This window comes from Ischnura elegans, chromosome 11, assembly GCF_921293095.1.
Source record: "Ischnura elegans chromosome 11, ioIscEleg1.1, whole genome shotgun sequence".
Taxonomy (NCBI): domain Eukaryota; kingdom Metazoa; phylum Arthropoda; class Insecta; order Odonata; family Coenagrionidae; genus Ischnura; species Ischnura elegans.
This window is the reverse complement of record NC_060256.1, coordinates 101965460-101988762: the sequence shown is the minus strand read 5'-3', so window position 1 is coordinate 101988762 and position 23303 is coordinate 101965460.

Below are 23303 nucleotides of genomic sequence, written 5' to 3'. Positions count from 1 at the left end.
CAGCAGACCAGCCGCAGCAGCCATCTATAGAAACAGCCAACCAGTTTGCAGCCATCGCCCCGACAGACGACATGGAGGAGGACGACGCCGAGGAAGATGAAGAAGCCGAAAACGCTAGGGAAGGCCATTCCAACATCCCTCCAATCTTTATTACCGAGACGACGAAATGGTCACCAAAATGGCGGCTGATTAAATCGGCCTGCCAGTTTCTGCCCGTCGCTTCCCTCCGGAAAAACGACATCATGGTGAAATGCCAGCTGGTGGACGATTTTAGAGCCACGAAAAAAATTCTTGCGGAGCATAAGATTCCGCATTACTCTTATCAACTCAAACAAGATAAAAAGCAACATTTTGTGATACGTGGCCTTCCAGCCGACTCACCGCCTGAACTAATCGCTCACGAACTCCAATCTAAAGGAGTACGCACAGAACACGTGCATCAATTGCACACGTCGCGCCTAACGCCAGCTGAAAATCGCGAACGCACTCAAATGCGTCGTGATGATCCTAACGCTAACCTGCCACCGATCCAACTGAAACCACTGCCCATGTTTCAGGTGCGCCTTGACAACCCGGAGCAGCGTGTTAACCTAACCAAAATCAACCATTTGCTTGGCCTCACTGCTAAGGTTGAAGTTTATAAAGCATCCCCCGGACCCATGCAGTGCCGACGATGCCAAGCGTTTGGGCATTCACACAAAGCATGTGCCCTGGCACACAAATGCTTCAAATGCGCAGGCCCGCATCACCACTCTGCTTGTACTAAGCCTAAGGACCAGCCGGGGAAATGCGCAAACTGTGCAGGGGCGCACATTGCGACATATAGAGGCTGCCCAAAGTATAAAGAGCTCGCTCTCGCGTTGCGACTAAAACACACTCCAACCGAAGAAGCCCCCGCAGCTCCAGCCAACGACGAAACTAATTTTCCTCCACCTCCTCCTGTGAACGCCTGGACGCAGCGACGGACGCCAAACCGCCCACCAACAACCCCGCCTGCAGTTCCTCAGGCCCAGACTACACCCTCAACCACACCAATGCCTTCAGTTCCCTCGACATCTTCCGCTACTACCAATCTCCCCCGCCGCAACCCACAACAGCCACAAAACAGCCAGCCGCCATCGGCCCCAAATGTTCATAATGATTCCTGGAAGAGCCAATTGAAAGGTTGGCTCTCCGGGCTCATTAAAAAAATCATTGCCCCGGAACAGGGCAAATCCAGAATGGACATCTTAATAGAAGAAGTAATCGCAGGTGCCATGATCCTCCTCAATGGATTATAAAACCAGAACAGTCCGCAATCTCCGAGTACTGTCCTGGAACGCGGGCAGCCTTCGGCCAAAAACCCAGGAATTTAAACACCTAGTCCATAACAACCAACCAGACATTTTCCTCGTGCAAGAAACGTGGCTCAAACAGAGAGATGCTTTTTCTGTCCCGAACTACACCATCAGAAGACGGGACCGCGCTGAAGGGACAAGAGGAGGCGGTGTGATGCTTGGATTCAAGAAGTCCTTATCGGAAACTCCACTACAGTCACCAACCACCGATAGACTGGAAATTGTCGGATCTAAATTCTCCACTAGCAACGGCAGTATCGATGTTTGGAGTGCCTACCTCCCCCCCCCGACAGCACGGCATCAGCCGCACTGATCTCGACGCCATTGCATCTGTACTTACAACCACCGCAATCATCGGCGGTGACCTCAACTGTAAACACGTTGCCTGGGGATGCCGCATCACCAACTCCAGAGGACGCGATCTGCATCACGCAGAGCTAACAGTCCCGTTCACTATTCTTCCACCACCAAACCCCACCCACATCTCTGCTGATCCCAACCAGACAGCTGACATCCTAGATCTCTTCCTTACAAAAAACCTTTCTCCATTCCTCTTGCCTACAACTCTTCCACAACTTTCATCTGATCATATCCCGATTTCAATTTCATTACCTCTCTCATATCCGATGACTCTTCCTTCCCCAATAGTGAACTGGGACAAATTTACAGCCTGCGCCTCGAAGATCATTCTTCCCGACCCACGCACCTGCTGCACCACCGAGGATCTTGAAGACCATGTAACTCTCCTCAACAACAGTCTCAACAACTGCATTGCTGATGCTTCATTCACACCAAAACCTACTCCCCTCATTGACGACTCTCTACCGCCATCAGTCCTTCCGCTAATGCAACGTCGCAACAACGCACTGCTGCGCTGGCGGAGAACTCATGACCCGGCCATGCGAAACTTATTTAAAGCGCTGCGCAACCGCGTTACTAGCTTCATCAGAGAACACCGGCAAAAGATGTGGGACAGCAAAATAGCCTCTCTCAGCCACAAGGACCATTCAGTCTGGCAATTAGCTCGTTCTCTAAAACAAAGAAAAACCCCCACTCCTCCTGTTGATTTCGGCACCTCACAAGCGGCCACCGATCAACAGAAAGCTGACCTGTTTGCTGCAATGCTTGCTGACACCTTCAAGGACTCCGAGGGTTCCGACATGGCAGAAGAATGCAACATTTCCTACTCCACCATCCTCCACTGTCCTACACCGCCATTCCCGCCGGTATCTCCATCAGAGCTCCAATCCATCAAGCAGATGCCGAAAAAGAAGGCCCCAGGACCGGACCTCTTCTCCAACCACCTGATGAAGCAACTGCCTCCGAACTATACCCTGTTCCTCCGACACCTCATTAACTCCTGCCTCAAGCTATCATACTTCCCCAAACCTTGGAAAACTGCCAAGGTCATTCACATCCCAAAGCCGGGAAAGTCTCCATTGGACCCGAACAACTTCCGCCCTATTAGCCTTCTGTCGGCATTTGGCAAGATCCTAGAGAAGACTATACTAAATCGCCTACTACCTGAGCTCACCGACAACGCCATCATTCGGGAGGAACAAGCTGGTTTCCGCACTGGTCACTCCACTACCCACCAGATCACCAGGCTGGTGGAATACATCCAACTAGGCTATAACATGAAAAAATACATCGTTGGCGTATTCCTAGACCAGTCGAAGGCATTTGACCGTGTCTGGCATCAAGGACTTATACACAAACTCCACACCTCTCCCGTCTCCTCATACCTCACCAAAATTATTTTATCCTACCTAACTGACCGAACCTTCTTTTCATCCTTTTCCAATTCCAAATCCGAATTATACCCTATCAACTCTGGCGTTCCCCAAGGATCAATCCTCTCCCCTACCCTATTTAACTTGTATATCAACGATTTGCCATCCCATCCAAACACCGATACCTACCTTTATGCAGACGACCTCGCCATTCTCTCCAAGTCCTTTGATCCAGACACGGCCGCCGACCACATCCAAGATCATCTTGATGACGTGGAAGAATGGATGTCCACATGGAAACTTCAGCTGAATCCATCCAAAAGCCAGGTCATGCAATTTGCACGCAAGAGGAAAAAATCCCTGTCCACGCCAATTTATTACGGGAACAAAAGGATCGTCCGAAGTGCCACCACCAAATTTCTGGGCATCACTCTAGATGAGAAACTCACCTGGAGCGCCAACACATCCGCAGCCATCCGAAAAGCAAGGGGCGCAGCAGCGTCCATCTACCCTCTTTTAAAAAGCCAGCACCTGGCGCTGGACACCAAGAAATTACTTTTCACGGCGATGATTCGACCGTATCTCACCTATGGCTATCCGGCTTGGGGATCAATAGCACACACTCACTTACACAAACTGACAGTGTTACAAAACAAGGTCTTAAGGACCATCACGGGCGCCCCCTGGTTCGTCCGCAACCAATACATTCACGACAACCTCAAAATTAAAACACTTACACAATGCCTACACGACATAGCCAAATCCTTCGAACACTCTCTGCACAGAACAAACAACACGCTACTCACACCAATTTGGAACTACGAAGAAAACCCACACTTTAAATACAACAGACCCAAAAGAGCCATTACACATCCAAACCGCTGAACAAAATTGAATAATTAACCACAAATCACACAAACGCCATAATATTCTAAAAACCAACTCGCCGATTACCAGCTGATGCTGAATATCGTGACATTAACGAATACAGTTAACCAGAAATGCGATGCGATACTCGGGTCGATTCCTGAGAAAGCTGTGGTTGATCCGCTAGAGAGGACGGAGGTCAGCTGTGACAGTGCCGAGGTGGGGCAATAAGACGGGGCCGCGGCAGACGAGGGCTACGGCATTCTGGAGGTCGAACAACGCGACCAGGGGAAAGGCGTGCCGGAGAGGAAAGCGTGGAGTACAGCGAAGCACAAGAAAAGTGTCCTCGTTTTTTCGTCAGGACATCACGACATCGTCCAAGGATTCGCGGGACGTGGTTCCCCGCGATCGACGCATCGTGACCCGGCGACCAGGATTCGGACTCGCCGTCTTTTACACTTAAGTACTCTAAACCCTCTCCCGGGACGGGGAAATAATCCCGATCCTCCCCCGCTCCAGCCAGCCCTAGCGCCCTAATAACGAAGAAAGTCCCCCAGTGTGCACGTGTGTCATCCTAATAACCATGTGGTTTATGACATAAACTCACGTCACTTTTTCTCGGTCTAAAGACCATTTTAAATTGTATCACGATTCTCCCGTTCGCGTCATCCCATCCGGTTGACGTCAGACTCATTTTTGATTGAACAGAACGTGGAGCATGTAACATTTGAAAGTATAACAACGAACATTACCCATAATTGTCTTTGAAGTGCAGTGATTTTTGTCGCAAATCGAGCAAGATTACGAGTGCCCGTGTCATAGCAATCTTTGAGATATTCAATGTTATTTTTGCCCATTTTTGTTCATTTACCCCAATAGTCATCTCATCCCTCATTTATTATATGTAAGATTTCTTTTTTTTTGTGTCTGGCATATTTGCTTCATTTTTCTTTTTTGCAAGTGTATCATTGATGTCTCGCCCAAGTCAGCATCACCATTCCATCCCTCATTAGTGTTTAAGGACAAAAGTGTTCGTTTTATTTTCCTTGAATACATTTTTGTATGACAGTCATTCGCTGTGTACGAGGTCATTCATCCCCTTGCTGTGCCATTGCGTTCAATGCCGTGAGTTCCCATCTTGACCGCGAGACCCAGAACCTACGAAAAATTAAGAACTCGGATCGTAATCTCAGTTCGACGGTGCACGGCAACCGGGCGTGTACCGTCACAATATACATATATATAAGCTCTCCGGGTCTGAACGTTGCATCCTAACCCCTATTCCTAACTCCCCCTCCCCATACACCTCTACCCTTACCCCTCTTTTCCCTTTTCCAACCCTCTCCTTTCCTCACCATTCATTCTTCAGCTGACGAAGAAGCCTGAAGTGCTTCGATAGCTTCAAGTTTATTTATTCAATGTGAGTGTTTCTTTTTTGTGTCTCTGTGTGTATCGACATTAACTTAAACTATATATATATATATATATATATATATAGTTTAAGTTAATTGAAACGAAAACACTGGAGATTAGATTAGCCTGGATAGCTCGGTGGTCTGAGCATCTGCCCGGAAAGCAGAAGGTCCGTGGTTCGATTCCCGGTTCAGGTGAACTTTTTTCCATGTGTTCTCGGCCTTCATTCCATCTCCACGCCACAGTGTGTCATCGTCCTGTATTTATGTTTCTATCTCTTTATTTCAATTTCTATTATATGTTATTATAATTGTATATTCGCCTGTGGCGACCTGTGTGAATGTGAATTTGAAATGTATGAGACCTATATGGTTCGTTTCCTCTTCTTGGGATCAGCGTTCCCCGAAACGCATGTGCTATGTCTATCCTACTGTGTGTGTGATTGTGACCATCTTTAATTCCATTTCTTCTTCTGTCCGCGTTGAATTCTTCGTTCGTGGTGGGACCTACGCCCAGAGCCATCTCTTGGCCAAATGATAGGGCTAGACCTCGGGGGATTTGGTGTATAAACCCCCGCCGAAAACACTGGAGATTAGATTAGCCTGGATAGCTCGGTGGTCTGAGCATCTGCCCGGAAAGCAGAAGGTCCGTGGTTCGATTCCCGGTTCAGGTGAACTTTTTTCCATGTGTTCTCGGCCTTCATTCCATCTCCACGCCACAGTGTGTCATCGTCCTGTATTTATGTTTCTATCTCTTTGTTTCAATTTCTATTATATGTTATTATAATTGTATATTCGCCTGTGGCGACCTGTGTGAATGTGAATTTGAAATGTATGAGACCTATATGGTTCGTTTCCTCTTCTTGGGATCAGCGTTCCCCGAAACGCATGTGCTATGTCTATCCTACTGTGTGTGTGATTGTGACCATCTTTAATTCCATTTCTTCTTCTGTCCGCGTTGAATTCTTCGTTCGTGGTGGGACCTACGCCCAGAGCCATCTCTTGGCCAAATGATAGGGCTAGACCTCGGGGGATTTGGTGTATAAACCCCCGCCGAAAACACTGGAGATTAGATTAGCCTGGATAGCTCGGTGGTCTGAGCATCTGCCCGGAAAGCAGAAGGTCCGTGGTTCGATTCCCGGTTCAGGTGAACTTTTTTCCATGTGTTCTCGGCCTTCATTCCATCTCCACGCCACAGTGTGTCATCGTCCTGTATTTATGTTTCTATCTCTTTATTTCAATTTCTATTATATGTTATTATAATTGTATATTCGCCTGTGGCGACCTGTGTGAATGTGAATTTGAAATGTATGAGACCTATATGGTTCGTTTCCTCTTCTTGGGATCAGCGTTCCCCGAAACGCATGTGCTATGTCTATCCTACTGTGTGTGTGATTGTGACCATCTTTAATTCCATTTCTTCTTCTGTCCGCGTTGAATTCTTCGTTCGTGGTGGGACCTACGCCCAGAGCCATCTCTTGGCCAAATGATAGGGCTAGACCTCGGGGGATTTGGTGTATAAACCCCCGCCGAAAACACTGGAGATTAGATTAGCCTGGATAGCTCGGTGGTCTGAGCATCTGCCCGGAAAGCAGAAGGTCCGTGGTTCGATTCCCGGTTCAGGTGAACTTTTTTCCATGTGTTCTCGGCCTTCATTCCATCTCCACGCCACAGTGTGTCATCGTCCTGTATTTATGTTTCTATCTCTTTATTTCAATTTCTATTATATGTTATTATAATTGTATATTCGCCTGTGGCGACCTGTGTGAATGTGAATTTGAAATGTATGAGACCTATATGGTTCGTTTCCTCTTATTGGGATCAGCGTTCCCCGAAACGCATGTGCTATGTCTATCCTACTGTGTGTGTGATTGTGACCATCTTTAATTCCATTTCTTCTTCTGTCCGCGTTGAATTCTTCGTTCGTGGTGGGACCTACGCCCAGAGCCATCTCTTGGCCAAATGATAGGGCTAGACCTCGGGGGATTTGGTGTATAAACCCCCGCCGAAAACACTGGAGATTAGATTAGCCTGGATAGCTCGGTGGTCTGAGCATCTGCCCGGAAAGCAGAAGGTCCGTGGTTCGATTCCCGGTTCAGGTGAACTTTTTTCCATGTGTTCTCGGCCTTCATTCCATCTCCACGCCACAGTGTGTCATCGTCCTGTATTTATGTTTCTATCTCTTTATTTCAATTTCTATTATATGTTATTATAATTGTATATTCGCCTGTGGCGACCTGTGTGAATGTGAATTTGAAATGTATGAGACCTATATGGTTCGTTTCCTCTTCTTGGGATCAGCGTTCCCCGAAACGCATGTGCTATGTCTATCCTACTGTGTGTGTGATTGTGACCATCTTTAATTCCATTTCTTCTTCTGTCCGCGTTGAATTCTTCGTTCGTGGTGGGACCTACGCCCAGAGCCATCTCTTGGCCAAATGATAGGGCTAGACCTCGGGGGATTTGGTGTATAAACCCCCGCCGAAAACACTGGAGATTAGATTAGCCTGGATAGCTCGGTGGTCTGAGCATCTGCCCGGAAAGCAGAAGGTCCGTGGTTCGATTCCCGGTTCAGGTGAACTTTTTTCCATGTGTTCTCGGCCTTCATTCCATCTCCACGCCACAGTGTGTCATCGTCCTGTATTTATGTTTCTATCTCTTTATTTCAATTTCTATTATATGTTATTATAATTGTATATTCGCCTGTGGCGACCTGTGTGAATGTGAATTTGAAATGTATGAGACCTATATGGTTCGTTTCCTCTTCTTGGGATCAGCGTTCCCCGAAACGCATGTGCTATGTCTATCCTACTGTGTGTGTGATTGTGACCATCTTTAATTCCATTTCTTCTTCTGTCCGCGTTGAATTCTTCGTTCGTGGTGGGACCTACGCCCAGAGCCATCTCTTGGCCAAATGATAGGGCTAGACCTCGGGGGATTTGGTGTATAAACCCCCGCCGAAAACACTGGAGATTAGATTAGCCTGGATAGCTCGGTGGTCTGAGCATCTGCCCGGAAAGCAGAAGGTCCGTGGTTCGATTCCCGGTTCAGGTGAACTTTTTTCCATGTGTTCTCGGCCTTCATTCCATCTCCACGCCACAGTGTGTCATCGTCCTGTATTTATGTTTCTATCTCTTTATTTCAATTTCTATTATATGTTATTATAATTGTATATTCGCATGTGGCGACCTGTGTGAATGTGAATTTGAAATGTATGAGACCTATATGGTTCGTTTCCTCTTCTTGGGATCAGCGTTCCCCGAAACGCATGTGCTATGTCTATCCTACTGTGTGTGTGATTGTGACCATCTTTAATTCCATTTCTTCTTCTGTCCGCGTTGAATTCTTCGTTCGTGGTGGGACCTACGCCCAGAGCCATCTCTTGGCCAAATGATAGGGCTAGACCTCGGGGGATTTGGTGTATAAACCCCCGCCGAAAACACTGGAGATTAGATTAGCCTGGATAGCTCGGTGGTCTGAGCATCTGCCCGGAAAGCAGAAGGTCCGTGGTTCGATTCCCGGTTCAGGTGAACTTTTTTCCATGTGTTCTCGGCCTTCATTCCATCTCCACGCCACAGTGTGTCATCGTCCTGTATTTATGTTTCTATCTCTTTATTTCAATTTCTATTATATGTTATTATAATTGTATATTCGCCTGTGGCGACCTGTGTGAATGTGAATTTGAAATGTATGAGACCTATATGGTTCGTTTCCTCTTCTTGGGATCAGCGTTCCCCGAAACGCATGTGCTATGTCTATCCTACTGTGTGTGTGATTGTGACCATCTTTAATTCCATTTCTTCTTCTGTCCGCGTTGAATTCTTCGTTCGTGGTGGGACCTACGCCCAGAGCCATCTCTTGGCCAAATGATAGGGCTAGACCTCGGGGGATTTGGTGTATAAACCCCCGCCGAAAACACTGGAGATTAGATTAGCCTGGATAGCTCGGTGGTCTGAGCATCTGCCCGGAAAGCAGAAGGTCCGTGGTTCGATTCCCGGTTCAGGTGAACTTTTTTCCATGTGTTCTCGGCCTTCATTCCATCTCCACGCCACAGTGTGTCATCGTCCTGTATTTATGTTTCTATCTCTTTATTTCAATTTCTATTATATGTTATTATAATTGTATATTCGCCTGTGGCGACCTGTGTGAATGTGAATTTGAAATGTATGAGACCTATATGGTTCGTTTCCTCTTCTTGGGATCAGCGTTCCCCGAAACGCATGTGCTATGTCTATCCTACTGTGTGTGTGATTGTGACCATCTTTAATTCCATTTCTTCTTCTGTCCGCGTTGAATTCTTTGTTCGTGGTGGGACCTACGCCCAGAGCCATCTCTTGGCCAAATGATAGGGCTAGACCTCGGGGGATTTGGTGTATAAACCCCCGCCGAAAACACTGGAGATTAGATTAGCCTGGATAGCTCGGTGGTCTGAGCATCTGCCCGGAAAGCAGAAGGTCCGTGGTTCGATTCCCGGTTCAGGTGAACTTTTTTCCATGTGTTCTCGGCCTTCATTCCATCTCCACGCCACAGTGTGTCATCGTCCTGTATTTATGTTTCTATCTCTTTATTTCAATTTCTATTATATGTTATTATAATTGTATATTCGCCTGTGGCGACCTGTGTGAATGTGAATTTGAAATGTATGAGACCTATATGGTTCGTTTCCTCTTCTTGGGATCAGCGTTCCCCGAAACGCATGTGCTATGTCTATCCTACTGTGTGTGTGATTGTGACCATCTTTAATTCCATTTCTTCTTCTGTCCGCGTTGAATTCTTCGTTCGTGGTGGGACCTACGCCCAGAGCCATCTCTTGGCCAAATGATAGGGCTAGACCTCGGGGGATTTGGTGTATAAACCCCCGCCGAAAACACTGGAGATTAGATTAGCCTGGATAGCTCGGTGGTCTGAGCATCTGCCCGGAAAGCAGAAGGTCCGTGGTTCGATTCCCGGTTCAGGTGAACTTTTTTCCATGTGTTCTCGGCCTTCATTCCATCTCCACGCCACAGTGTGTCATCGTCCTGTATTTATGTTTCTATCTCTTTATTTCAATTTCTATTATATGTTATTATAATTGTATATTCGCCTGTGGCGACCTGTGTGAATGTGAATTTGAAATGTATGAGACCTATATGGTTCGTTTCCTCTTCTTGGGATCAGCGTTCCCCGAAACGCATGTGCTATGTCTATCCTACTGTGTGTGTGATTGTGACCATCTTTAATTCCATTTCTTCTTCTGTCCGCGTTGAATTCTTCGTTCGTGGTGGGACCTACGCCCAGAGCCATCTCTTGGCCAAATGATAGGGCTAGACCTCGGGGGATTTGGTGTATAAACCCCCGCCGAAAACACTGGAGATTAGATTAGCCTGGATAGCTCGGTGGTCTGAGCATCTGCCCGGAAAGCAGAAGGTCCGTGGTTCGATTCCCGGTTCAGGTGAACTTTTTTCCATGTGTTCTCGGCCTTCATTCCATCTCCACGCCACAGTGTGTCATCATCCTGTATTTATGTTTCTATCTCTTTATTTCAATTTCTATTATATGTTATTATAATTGTATATTCGCCTGTGGCGACCTGTGTGAATGTGAATTTGAAATGTATGAGACCTATATGGTTCGTTTCCTCTTCTTGGGATCAGCGTTCCCCGAAACGCATGTGCTATGTCTATCCTACTGTGTGTGTGATTGTGACCATCTTTAATTCCATTTCTTCTTCTGTCCGCGTTGAATTCTTCGTTCGTGGTGGGACCTACGCCCAGAGCCATCTCTTGGCCAAATGATAGGGCTAGACCTCGGGGGATTTGGTGTATAAACCCCCGCCGAAAACACTGGAGATTAGATTAGCCTGGATAGCTCGGTGGTCTGAGCATCTGCCCGGAAAGCAGAAGGTCCGTGGTTCGATTCCCGGTTCAGGTGAACTTTTTTCCATGTGTTCTCGGCCTTCATTCCATCTCCACGCCACAGTGTGTCATCGTCCTGTATTTATGTTTCTATCTCTTTATTTCAATTTCTATTATATGTTATTATAATTGTATATTCGCCTGTGGCGACCTGTGTGAATGTGAATTTGAAATGTATGAGACCTATATGGTTCGTTTCCTCTTCTTGGGATCAGCGTTCCCCGAAACGCATGTGCTATGTCTATCCTACTGTGTGTGTGATTGTGACCATCTTTAATTCCATTTCTTCTTCTGTCCGCGTTGAATTCTTCGTTCGTGGTGGGACCTACGCCCAGAGCCATCTCTTGGCCAAATGATAGGGCTAGACCTCGGGGGATTTGGTGTATAAACCCCCGCCGAAAACACTGGAGATTAGATTAGCCTGGATAGCTCGGTGGTCTGAGCATCTGCCCGGAAAGCAGAAGGTCCGTGGTTCGATTCCCGGTTCAGGTGAACTTTTTTCCATGTGTTCTCGGCCTTCATTCCATCTCCACGCCACAGTGTGTCATCGTCCTGTATTTATGTTTCTATCTCTTTATTTCAATTTCTATTATATGTTATTATAATTGTATATTCGCCTGTGGCGACCTGTGTGAATGTGAATTTGAAATGTATGAGACCTATATGGTTCGTTTCCTCTTCTTGGGATCAGCGTTCCCCGAAACGCATGTGCTATGTCTATCCTACTGTGTGTGTGATTGTGACCATCTTTAATTCCATTTCTTCTTCTGTCCGCGTTGAATTCTTCGTTCGTGGTGGGACCTACGCCCAGAGCCATCTCTTGGCCAAATGATAGGGCTAGACCTCGGGGGATTTGGTGTATAAACCCCCGCCGAAAACACTGGAGATTAGATTAGCCTGGATAGCTCGGTGGTCTGAGCATCTGCCCGGAAAGCAGAAGGTCCGTGGTTCGATTCCCGGTTCAGGTGAACTTTTTTCCATGTGTTCTCGGCCTTCATTCCATCTCCACGCCACAGTGTGTCATCGTCCTGTATTTATGTTTCTATCTCTTTATTTCAATTTCTATTATATGTTATTATAATTATATATATATATATATATATTGATTGATACATTCTTCAGCTGACGAAGAAGCCTGAAGTGCTTCGATAGCTTCGACGAGTTTATTTTTTCAATGTGAGTGTTTCTTTTTTGTGTCTCTGTGTTTATCGTTATTAACTTGAACTATTTATATTACGTGCCACGTGCATATCATATTTTCCAAAACATTGTGTATATATATATATATATATATATATATATATATATATATATATATATATATATATATATATATATATATATATATATATATATATATATATACAAATAAAATCACAGGTAAGGAAAGAAAGGGATAGGAACATGGAATAGAAAAAGGACAAGGACAACGGTGCTGTGGTAGGTGGAAAAAAAGCCAGAAATCAGAGGGTAAAAATGCGGCCTGACTGGGACTCGAACCCAGAACCTCCTGGTTGCCGGCCAGGTGCTCTACCAGTTGCGCTACTAGGACGCTTAGATTTACCATGATTTCGGCGGGGGTTTATACACAGGAAACTCCCTTTGCTTTGGCCCACAAGAGTAACCAATAGATGGCACTGGGGCAGCTCACCACTCACCAACGGAAGGAATGGACGAGGACACAAGGATGAAAGGAAAGGTACACACTCACACGATAGCAGGAAAGAGACAGGAACATGCGTTTCGGGGCACGCAGAGCCCAAGTGAAATAAGCCAATATGGCCGATACACTACTTCATTCATTCACACGACGCCTTAAGCGTAAACATACAAATAAAATCACAGGTAAGGAAAGAAAGGGATAGGAACATGGAATAGAAAAAGGACAAGGACAACGGTGCTGTGGTAGGTGGAAAAAAGCCAGTATATATATATATATATATATATAAATAGTTCAAGTTAATATCGATAAACACAGAGACACAAAAAAGAAACACTCACATTGAATAAATAAACTCGAGGCTATCGAAACACTTCTGGCTTCTTTCTCAGCTGAAATATGAATCGGTATGAATGGTGAGGAAAGGAGAGGGTTGGAAAAGGGAAAAGAGGGGTAAGGGGAGAGGTGTATGGGGAGGGGGAGTTAGGAATAGACGTTAGGATGCGACGTTCAGACCCGGAAAGCTATTGGCTTGAAAGTGCCAAATGCAAGCCAAATCGAGGGTGTGGAGGTTGAGGGCGGAGTCGGTGGGAGGGAGGGAGGCAACAATGGATACTTTGTAGCATTGATTGAAAATGGAATCATGTGAAAGACAATGTGTAGGAACTGGTAGTGAAGATTGGGGGGACGATGGACAACAGGAGGCGCGATGATTGTTAATTCTGAGATTGAGAGGAGTAGTGCATTGGCCAATATAGAAAGCAGGGCAGAAATTACAATGAAGAAGGTAAATGATGTTGGTGGAAGTAAAAGTAGTGGGGGGGGGGGAATTGTTAGGCATTTAAGCTTGGGGAGAAAAGAGGCAGGGGGTGGAGAGATTATCTTGCAGGTTTTACACCTGGGACGATTGCAAGGTGAGGGTGTGGAGATAGTGAATGACTGCGACTTTTGGAGAGGGCGGGTGGCTTTAAATATGGTGTTTAGTGCAACCGACTACTAGGAGACCCTTCCTCCTACTCCCCTCTCTCATCAGATCCTACCTCTGATTTTCACACAGAATTGAATGCCCTACTAAAAACAAATGCTCCCTCTGAGGGCCTAAGCAGGTCAGACATTTCTCTTCTCTTACCAGCTCACCCCACTTCGCCATCTTTCTACATCCTTCCAAAAATTCATAAAGCCAATAACCCAGGCCGCCCCATAGTTTCCTCTCGTAACTCTCCTACGGAGCGAATCTCGGCCTTCGTTGATTTCTATCTCCAACCATTCGTTCAATCCCTTCCATCATACATCAAAGATTCTCATGACTTCCTTTCTAAACTCAACTCCATTTCCCTCCCCCCCAATCAGCCCATTATCATGGCCACTATTGATATAACCTCACTTTACACTCCAATCCCTCATTCTGAGGGACTCGCTGCTCTCCGCCACTATCTTTCATTACGACCCACTCCTCAAAACCCTAGCACTGACTTCCTTCTTGATCTTTCCCATTTCATTCTCACCCACAATGCCTTCTCTTTTAACAATAACTACTATCTGCAATTATCTGGCTGCGCCATGGGAAGTAGGTTTAGCCCTTCTTATGCAAATCTTTTCCTTGGCCTGTTTGAAGAAAATTTCCTCACTGATTACCCTCTAAAACCTCTTCTTTGGCTCAGATACATAGATGACATTTTCATTCTCTGGCCTCATGACATCGACTCTCTCAATACCTTTGTTTCTTCACTTAACGCTTCTATTAACGGTTCTAGTAACGATTGTATACCTGTGTGAATTTGAATTATATATAGATAAGTCGGTCTAAACTACAAATTAAATAATTTGTTTTGTTTTTACCACTTTAATAACTGAATTTAGTAACAATATAACATTTTAATTACTAAATATATTCAAAATATCAATTAAATTGAAATTACATTTTTTAAATTTAATTCGAGCTGATTATAAGCCCAGCCGTGGCCCAGCTCGAGTTGACACTTCACTACCGTGTTTGTAAACAAATCTCCAAGCAATTGTTGACAAACGAATACGTCCGTGTTCCTGTCGAGGAATCGAGTAGTTTTAACTCATTTCCTTGGAATGATTGCAAATTAGTTTCAGTGAGCTCATCAACAAAGAGTTTCAGAATATGATTGATCACCAAAAGAATAAAGATGGTTGATATAGCGAGCAAGAACGAAGATGTGGATGACTAAAACGAGGTAAATTCAAATAGTTCGTACTCTGCATGGATTCGAATCTTTTAAATGTGTAACAAACGAAGACGAAATCACCAACTATCTATCTGAATATTTTAAGTCCTTGGACTTACCTGGCTTACCAAGGCACGATTTACAGAAAAATGTAGTTTCTGTGCTCATGATCTTTCGAAGCCTAAACCAACCATAACTATCCAACGGAACGTGTTTGATCATTAAAAAAATTGGTGATGAATGTGATTCACGCAACTTTACTCAAAGGAAAATTCAAAGGTTAGGAAGTCCTCATTCCGTAGATTCCATGATCTCAACTCATATGCCCTTTTGAGCTTAAACGTATTCAATTTACAATTCGTGTTGCATTCGTGATAACGATTAAAAAATCGCATGGTCATTCTTTCAGTTTTTGTGTTGTTTGTGCTCATGTGCTAATGAAAACCCATGATTTTCTCATGGTCAATTTAGCGTGCTATGTTCACGAGTCGATAAACCATCCTCTCTATTTCTTCCTTCGCTTCAAGTGCGTAGCTAGGATAGGGGGTTTTGGGCGCAACTAATACCACGGGTCTGTAGGGTATAGAAAACTCGCTAAGGTAAGCGGGAAGTGTGGGGGCACTTCCCCCAGACATTTTTTAAGATAAATGGTTCAAAATAGTGGGTTTTGTGGCTGTGTGAATAGTTAAATATGTTTTATTTGTTAGTCATCCGTCCCCCTAATATTAATAACAAAATCTTTCATTAAAAAATTCTCTTAGCTCTTGGGGGGGTTTATCCCCCAAAACCTCCCCTCGCTGCGTCACTGCTTTGCTTCGCTATATTTATTTAGCTTCATCCGCTTCATCTTGCGCCTGATAACAAAACAAAAACTGTTGTTTCTCAGAAGGTGCTTGACGCAAGACATTAAACCCGAATGTGTAGGGCTCACCGTGGTGCGTTTACGCATGCAGTACGTTATGCAGTGCATTTTTTCCAAACGGAGATACTAAAACGGGTGCGCCTTAAGTCATTTAATGCGAATGCTGCTTCATAGGGTCTTTTCTTGCATGATTTTGAGCATCAGTCAAGCGTCGGTCTGGGGTCGTGTCAACCTGCCCCCTGAATGGGCCAAGTGTATGCAACAGACTTGGACCTAAAAACATTTTTTACAGCTAATAACGCAAATAGCCAACAACTGAATGCGTATAATTTTTATTCCATGAACTGCTTTATTAAACCACAATGCCCAAAATTTCTTAAGCTAAAACGTAAGAAAATTTGTTGAAAAAAATCCGCGTAAACGTGCTCCGATTCACACTATGAAGATTCAATAAAGAAAATGTCTTTCTGACAAGCAATTTTGGTACTCATTTACGTATTTTTATATAATTTGTATCCTTATTTTATTATAATAAATTAAATATGATTAAAAACGATACAGCCGCTCTTGATTTATAAATGGTGTAAGTAAACTGTAAGTTCATTGATTGTTAGGCGGTACGAAGTTCGCCGGGTCAGCTAGTATATATATATATATATATATATATATATATTTATAATATATTATATATATATAATAATAGTAATATATATATTTATTATTATTATTATTATAACTCTCAAAGTGTGGGAATTTTTAGTTTCCAAGCATCAAATCATGTCAGGTAATAATGTGCTTCTAATTACTCAAAATTTCATCTTAGAGAGGATTTTTTGCCTTCTTTTACTATAAATGAACTAAATTATAGAGCATTTTTGTTATGCTCTTCAGTCCTTGAATTTATGAGGTAATCCTTATACCCCCAAAAGGCTAGATATTCTGTAATGGAATCATTAGCCCGATGGTAGCTTTCTTCGGATTTTAACCTTCTCAATAATTTCTTTTTTACAGAAGGCAAATAGTTCACAAAATCTACTTTTCCTCTAAAATAAAGTGTTACATCTTGATACACTGCTGATTTGGCTAGAGATACAAGAAAATTTGCTAGCCTAACTCCCTTAGCATCATATTTTTTCTGCCTTGGTAACCCTGAATATAAGAAAAGTAGCGGTATTTGCTCTAATTCAGTCAGTGATTTTACTGATTTTACGAAAGCCTTCCACATCAAGCGCGTTTTACTACATAGGAATGTCAAATGCCGTACTGTAGCCTCTTGACCAGGGCACCAGGGACAGGCTGATGTCCGAATTATTCCAATCCGGTGGAGGAACACACCATCCGCCCACGCACCATGGTAGAGTCTCCACGACACATCAGCGTCTAAACCAAGCGTTGGCCACCCTCTGATTCCTAACCATTGCACATTTTCATCAGTTTCCTTCGATATCAGAGGCCATGTTTCAGAGCTTTTGATATATAATGTTTCTTTGTACGCTTTTCGCTTGACTAAAGGCCATTTCATAAATAATTTGTGTATCTTGCTGTGAAACACGAAGGTTGGCATTAAATCAGGGGGAGGCCACCCAGTCAAGCGAGGTCGATCAGATCCTCTTTCATTACTTGGCATCAGGGGCTGTACATCAAAAGATTTCCAAGACTCTAAAAGGGAATAGTAATAATTGTCACTTGTTTGATTAAGGTAGATTGTTTTCGCTCCAGAGAGGAGAGCGTAAGCATTTCCAGTGCCCGAGGTTGCTTCCATTCTTTGCAACGCAAGAGCTCTCCAAGGGCTGATATCCTTTTCTAATAATAGACGTTGTGCTGTAAGGAATCTAAATGACATTATTTTTGTGGCCAAGTCTACGAGCCCAAGGCCGCCTTCGTTTATGGGTGCAGTCACTACATTTGCACGAAGCCAGTGCTTCCTGCCATTCCACACGAAGTCAACCAGTAAGGATTGTAGTCTCCTCACCATGGCTGATCCCGGGGTAAAAACCTGAAGTACATGCCATATTCTTGGAGCAATAAACTGGTTACAAGCCAGTACTCTCCCTCTCAACGACATTGAACCGGTTCTCACTTTCCATCTGTTCATTGTTTCTTTTAACTTCGTAGCTATTTCCTCCTCAACTTTAGTATCTCCGCGTATGGGGTCAGTATCAATCCAGACACCAAGGCATTTCAAACCTCTAGTCGACCATGCAACGCCTAGAGGACAGTCTACCCGGGTTTTCCATCGACCAACCCAGAGACCGTTACATTTATTGAGATTTAGCTTAGCGCCCGAAATTATTGAAAAGGCCTTAAATATGCTTAATACCTTATTGAGATCGCATTCCCTAGTGATTAAAATATTAATGTCATCAGCATAGACGCTACATACAATTCTGGATTTTATAATACTCCCTACTTCAATTGGTTGCAAGTGAGTTTTCAGTTTTCTGATGAAAGGCTCAGAAGCTAGAGCATAGAGCTGACCTGACAAGGGGCAGCCCTGTCGAATCCCTACTTTGAATGGAAATGGAGCAGTTATGCAATTAGCCACCCTGGCCATGCATTCCGCGCCATTATACAAGGTCTGTATCATATTAGTAAAAGAAGAACCCAAACCAATCTTGGTAAATACCCGAAAAATATGTTGATGATTGACTTTATCAAAGGCCTTTTCCTGGTCTAAGGATAGCACAGCCATAGGTTCACCACTTTCGTTATAGCATCGAATAATGTCACGTGTTGTCGAAATTGCATCGAATATCGTTCTGCCAGGCACACAATAGGATTTCTCGGCGGATATAATTGTGGAAATTACCTGAGACAACCTATTGGATAGACATTTCGCAATGATTTTGTAATCACAATTTGTGATTGACAAAGGCCTTAGGTCATTTAGTGTTTCAACATTTTTTATCTTGGGTATCATTACAAGTAAGGCTGTAGATGTAGATCGAGGCAATTTTCCACGTGCGAAGCTCGCATTCAACATTGAGAGAAAGGGTTTTTCTAATTCCCTCCAGAATTTTAAATAAAACTCTGTTGTTAAGCCATCTATTCCAGGGGATTTGTTTTTCTTGAGACCCCTGAGAGCGTTAAATAGCTCATTGGGTTCTAGTGTAGCTTCCAAGTGAAAAGAGTTATCTTCCTCGATCATATCAAGAGTAGAGTAAAAATTATTTTGACTTGAGACGTCTTCAGAGATATTTAACTCTGAGCCAAAAACATTTTTTAAATGTGTATGCAGGGTAGCCACCAAAATCTCTGGGTCTTCAACCCACTGGCCATCAATCTTTAGTTTCTGGATTGGCTTTGGTTGTGTTCCAGAAGCCCTTTTGGCTAGGTGTGTCGCTGAGGGCGTGTCATTCGTAATGATGTTTTCCCAACCGGCTCTTGCCACAATGGCTTTAGCCTCACGAGTATAATAACCTTCTTCGGTCTCAGCGGATAAGTTCATTCGTAATCCTCTTTTGTAAGTAACAGCATGCTCTTTTATCTCCTGTTTGAGAAGCTCCCAAGCTACGCATGGATTTTTATGGACCTGTGTGTCTGCTATTGATTTGATCAAAAGCTTTGCATAGGAGCAGTATTTATCATTTTCAAGCAAAGCATTATCAAATCGCCAGTAAGGAAAATGTTTCTTCCTATCTGAAATGATGAGGCGCATTGACACAGCTCTGTGGTCCGAAAAGCTAGATTCAATGCATATTTTATGCACTGACTGCACTCTGGTGTCCGTCATATAAAATTTATCCAACCTTGGTGCAGTATGTACACCTCGGTGATAAAAATGGGTGAAGCCAGGCTTATTAGGTTTAAGTCTTCGCCAAACATCCACGACTCGTTGTTGATTAATCTACTGCCTCAATTTTGAGACATACCTAGCATGTGTCTCCATTCCAGGTGATCTATCTATAGAAGCAGCCATGGTGCAGTTAAAATCTCCTCCTACCACAACCCAAATGTTATGGTTTCTTGACTGTGAATAGGCCACCTCTATGTACCTATTCACCTCATGTACCAGCTCTACTGCACGGTCTTGATCATGAGGCCCATAATAAGTCACCAGCAAAAACGTGTGACGTTCTGGATACGTTATGGTCATACATAAACCCAGAGCATGACCTGGGAAAATAACCTTGGTCGAAAGAGAGGATATTCCATTATTATTTTTAATCGCAAAGGCAACACCGACATGAGGAATAACAGGTGTGCTAAAGTAAAAAGTGTAATTTGGCAATGAAGACATTGTGGGAAAGTCAGTGTTTGCCTCTTGTATGAGAAGTATGTCGGGATTATGCTTATTCATAAACAACGACAACTGAGCCCACTTATATTGGCTCCGTACTGAACGCACATTCAAGGTCATGAATGTAATCTCATGCATCCTCTCCTATTCCTAGTGCTATGTATGAATAAATAAATAAATAGTTAAAATTTAAATAAATAAATAAATGTGTGTAAAAATCGATGAAGGGTAGTTACCTCTTATCTATTGACAAAGCACTGACAAACCTGTGAAGTCTATTTTTTAAAGCTTGTTCCTTCACAATTTTCCCCTGCACTATTTCTTTTAACGTATTTAACAGTTCCTCCTCATCGAGGAGAAGTTCTTTGGCCTTCTGTCACGCCATCCCTATGATCCGATGGGACCGCCTACCATAAGCTAATACCCGGCAGCTCTCGGCAGGCTCCGATCTCTTCAGTCGTGGGCTAACCTCATAGGAATTTCTTTTTACGGGCGCCAGGCAACCAAAGTTGCCTTCCTATGAACAGCACTGAAGGGAGGGCTTCACACAATTGTCACACTTAACATGGCAATTAATTTATTGCACATTTGAACAAACATAAAATTTCCTTTTAAACAAATACCAATAAATTACAATGCAGCATACATACAAGATACCATGAGAATATTGTCTTTTCTTCCGGTACCAAACTTGAAAATTTGAGACAGGAGAATGCTGGATCTCGGCTCATATCTGCCAGAAGGCAGCCGAATCTCAGCTACGTATATCCAGGAAATCACCTGAGTGGTGTCCACAGCCCCAGAGTACTTGCCCTGGAGAGAACAAGAGATAGGATCGACCCATGTCTCAGCAACCGGCCAGAAACCAGTTAATTGCACCCAATGCTGTGCACTTGCAATAATGAGGCTGATCCACTTACCGAAGAGCATCGGGAGACACAGCTTGATATCCTTCGGGCGGTTTCTCTTAACATAGGCTGGACACTCATCTGAGTCGACCACCGTCGACCGGTCTGTCTCCTGTCCACTCTCTCTCTCCGTCTGTCCTCCGTCTCCCTGTCCTCACACACGCATACGACTCGCTCGCCTCTCTCACCCAGACTCGCTTCCTGGCTGACGCATGGTTACCTGGGCTCTCCCGGCCAGCCCACCGACCTATCCAGGAGGGGAGGGGGGTTTGGTGGGAGGTGGGTGTGTAGGTAGGGGTAGGATTATTTGGGAAGGGGAGGGGTGGCCGCCTGAACCATAACTCCGCACACCCAGCGAAGGGAATACAGGGGAATGGGTGAGTGAGTCACAGTGGAACCGGCCGGTGAAGGCAAGCCCAGTGGAATTTTCAGGGTGAACGTTACTTTTCCCCCCTTCCTAAATAAAAAATTTTCCCTGGAAAAATTTCTGTATTACACCAGCTTTAAATCTTTTATATGCCAGGGACCATCTGTTAGTCCCTGCTCATCCTGGAGAAGGTAAGCCTTATTTCCTACTTTAGAGTGGACTAGATAAGGACCTAAATATTTTGGTGCTAATTTGGAAGAAAAGTAATTAGCAGCATTGGATTGTACAAAGTTTCTCCTTAAAACTTTCTGTCCGGGCTCTATATTCACATCTCTCCTCCGCAGGTTATAGTAATGGGAATTCTTTTTATAAGCTTGCTGTAATCGCTCGACAACTTCCTTCCTTATTTCGTTGACCCTCTCTAGGTGTTCTAAATGTTTTCTACGATTTTGAAAATCTGGAATCTCTCTTCCATTAATTTGTATTTTCCTTAACGTCCCATTTAAGAAAATTTCTTCCCCAAATACTAGTTTATGAGGACTACATCCGGTCACCTCATGATCGGCAGAATTTATGGCATAATTAATTTTAGATAAATTTTTATCCCAATGGCGATGATTGTTGCCAACATATGCAGCTATCATGGTTTTTATTACCCTATTAACTCGCTCTGTGGGATTGCTCTGGGGATGGTAATAAAAATTATACATAATTTTTACACCATACTTCTCACATAAATCTTTAACCTTATTACTCTTATATTGTACACCATTGTCGCAAAGTAAAGTATGAGGAGCCCCAAATTTCAAGAACACATAATCCTCTAAACGGTTTCTAACATTGTCGGCAGTTGCCTTTCTCATCGGTTTCATTATTACATATTTTGAAAACATACAACAGGTCACTACTAAATACATGAATCCATTAATTGACTTAGGCAAAGGCCCGATTATGTCCGATGATACTATCTGAAAAGGTTTTGTAACAAGTCTTTGATCTCCCATGAATCCCAATGGTGCATTCTGAGTAGCCTTGTATTGATTACAAATTTCACATCTTTTAATATATTTGACAACATCTGCCCTCATCTTAGGCCAATAATATAATTTTCTTAATCTACTAACTGTTTTCAGACACCCATAATGTCCTGCTGCCGGATCATCATGGCATTCTATCATTACTTCTTTCCGCAAATCCTTAGGGATGATTCTAACCCACTGATGAGATTAGTTCCAACCTGGATCAATATATTTATAGATCTGATAATCTTGGACCTTAAATTTTGTATATGACTCAGGTTTTTCTATTATTCCTTTTCTCAGACTCTCATGCCAAATATCTTGGCTCTCTCCCATGACTGTAATTAAGTTTAAACTTATCCCATCATTCGGTAGTGGGTTTCTAGATAAAGCGTCTGGAACAGTATTTTCCTTCCCTTTTCTATGCACAATCTTAAATCTGTATTGCTGCATTCTGACAGCCCAACGACCCAATCTTCCTCTGGGGTCTTTTAAATTATTTAACCAAACTAAACTAGCATGGTCTGTTACCACAGTGAACTCATAGCCCTCAAGATATCCTCTCAGCTTTTCAATAGCCCACAATACAGCTAAGCATTCAAGTTCAGTAGTACAATATTTCTTTTCTGCTTTAGAGGTGCCCCTACTAATAAAAGTTATCACCTTATCTTCTTGGTACAAGACTGCTCCTAGACCTTGATTGCTAGCATCACAATGTAATTCAAATTCTTTTGAAAAATCAGGACATGTTAAAATAGGAGCGGATATTAATTTCTCCTTAATAACTTTAAAAGAATGCTCACATTCCT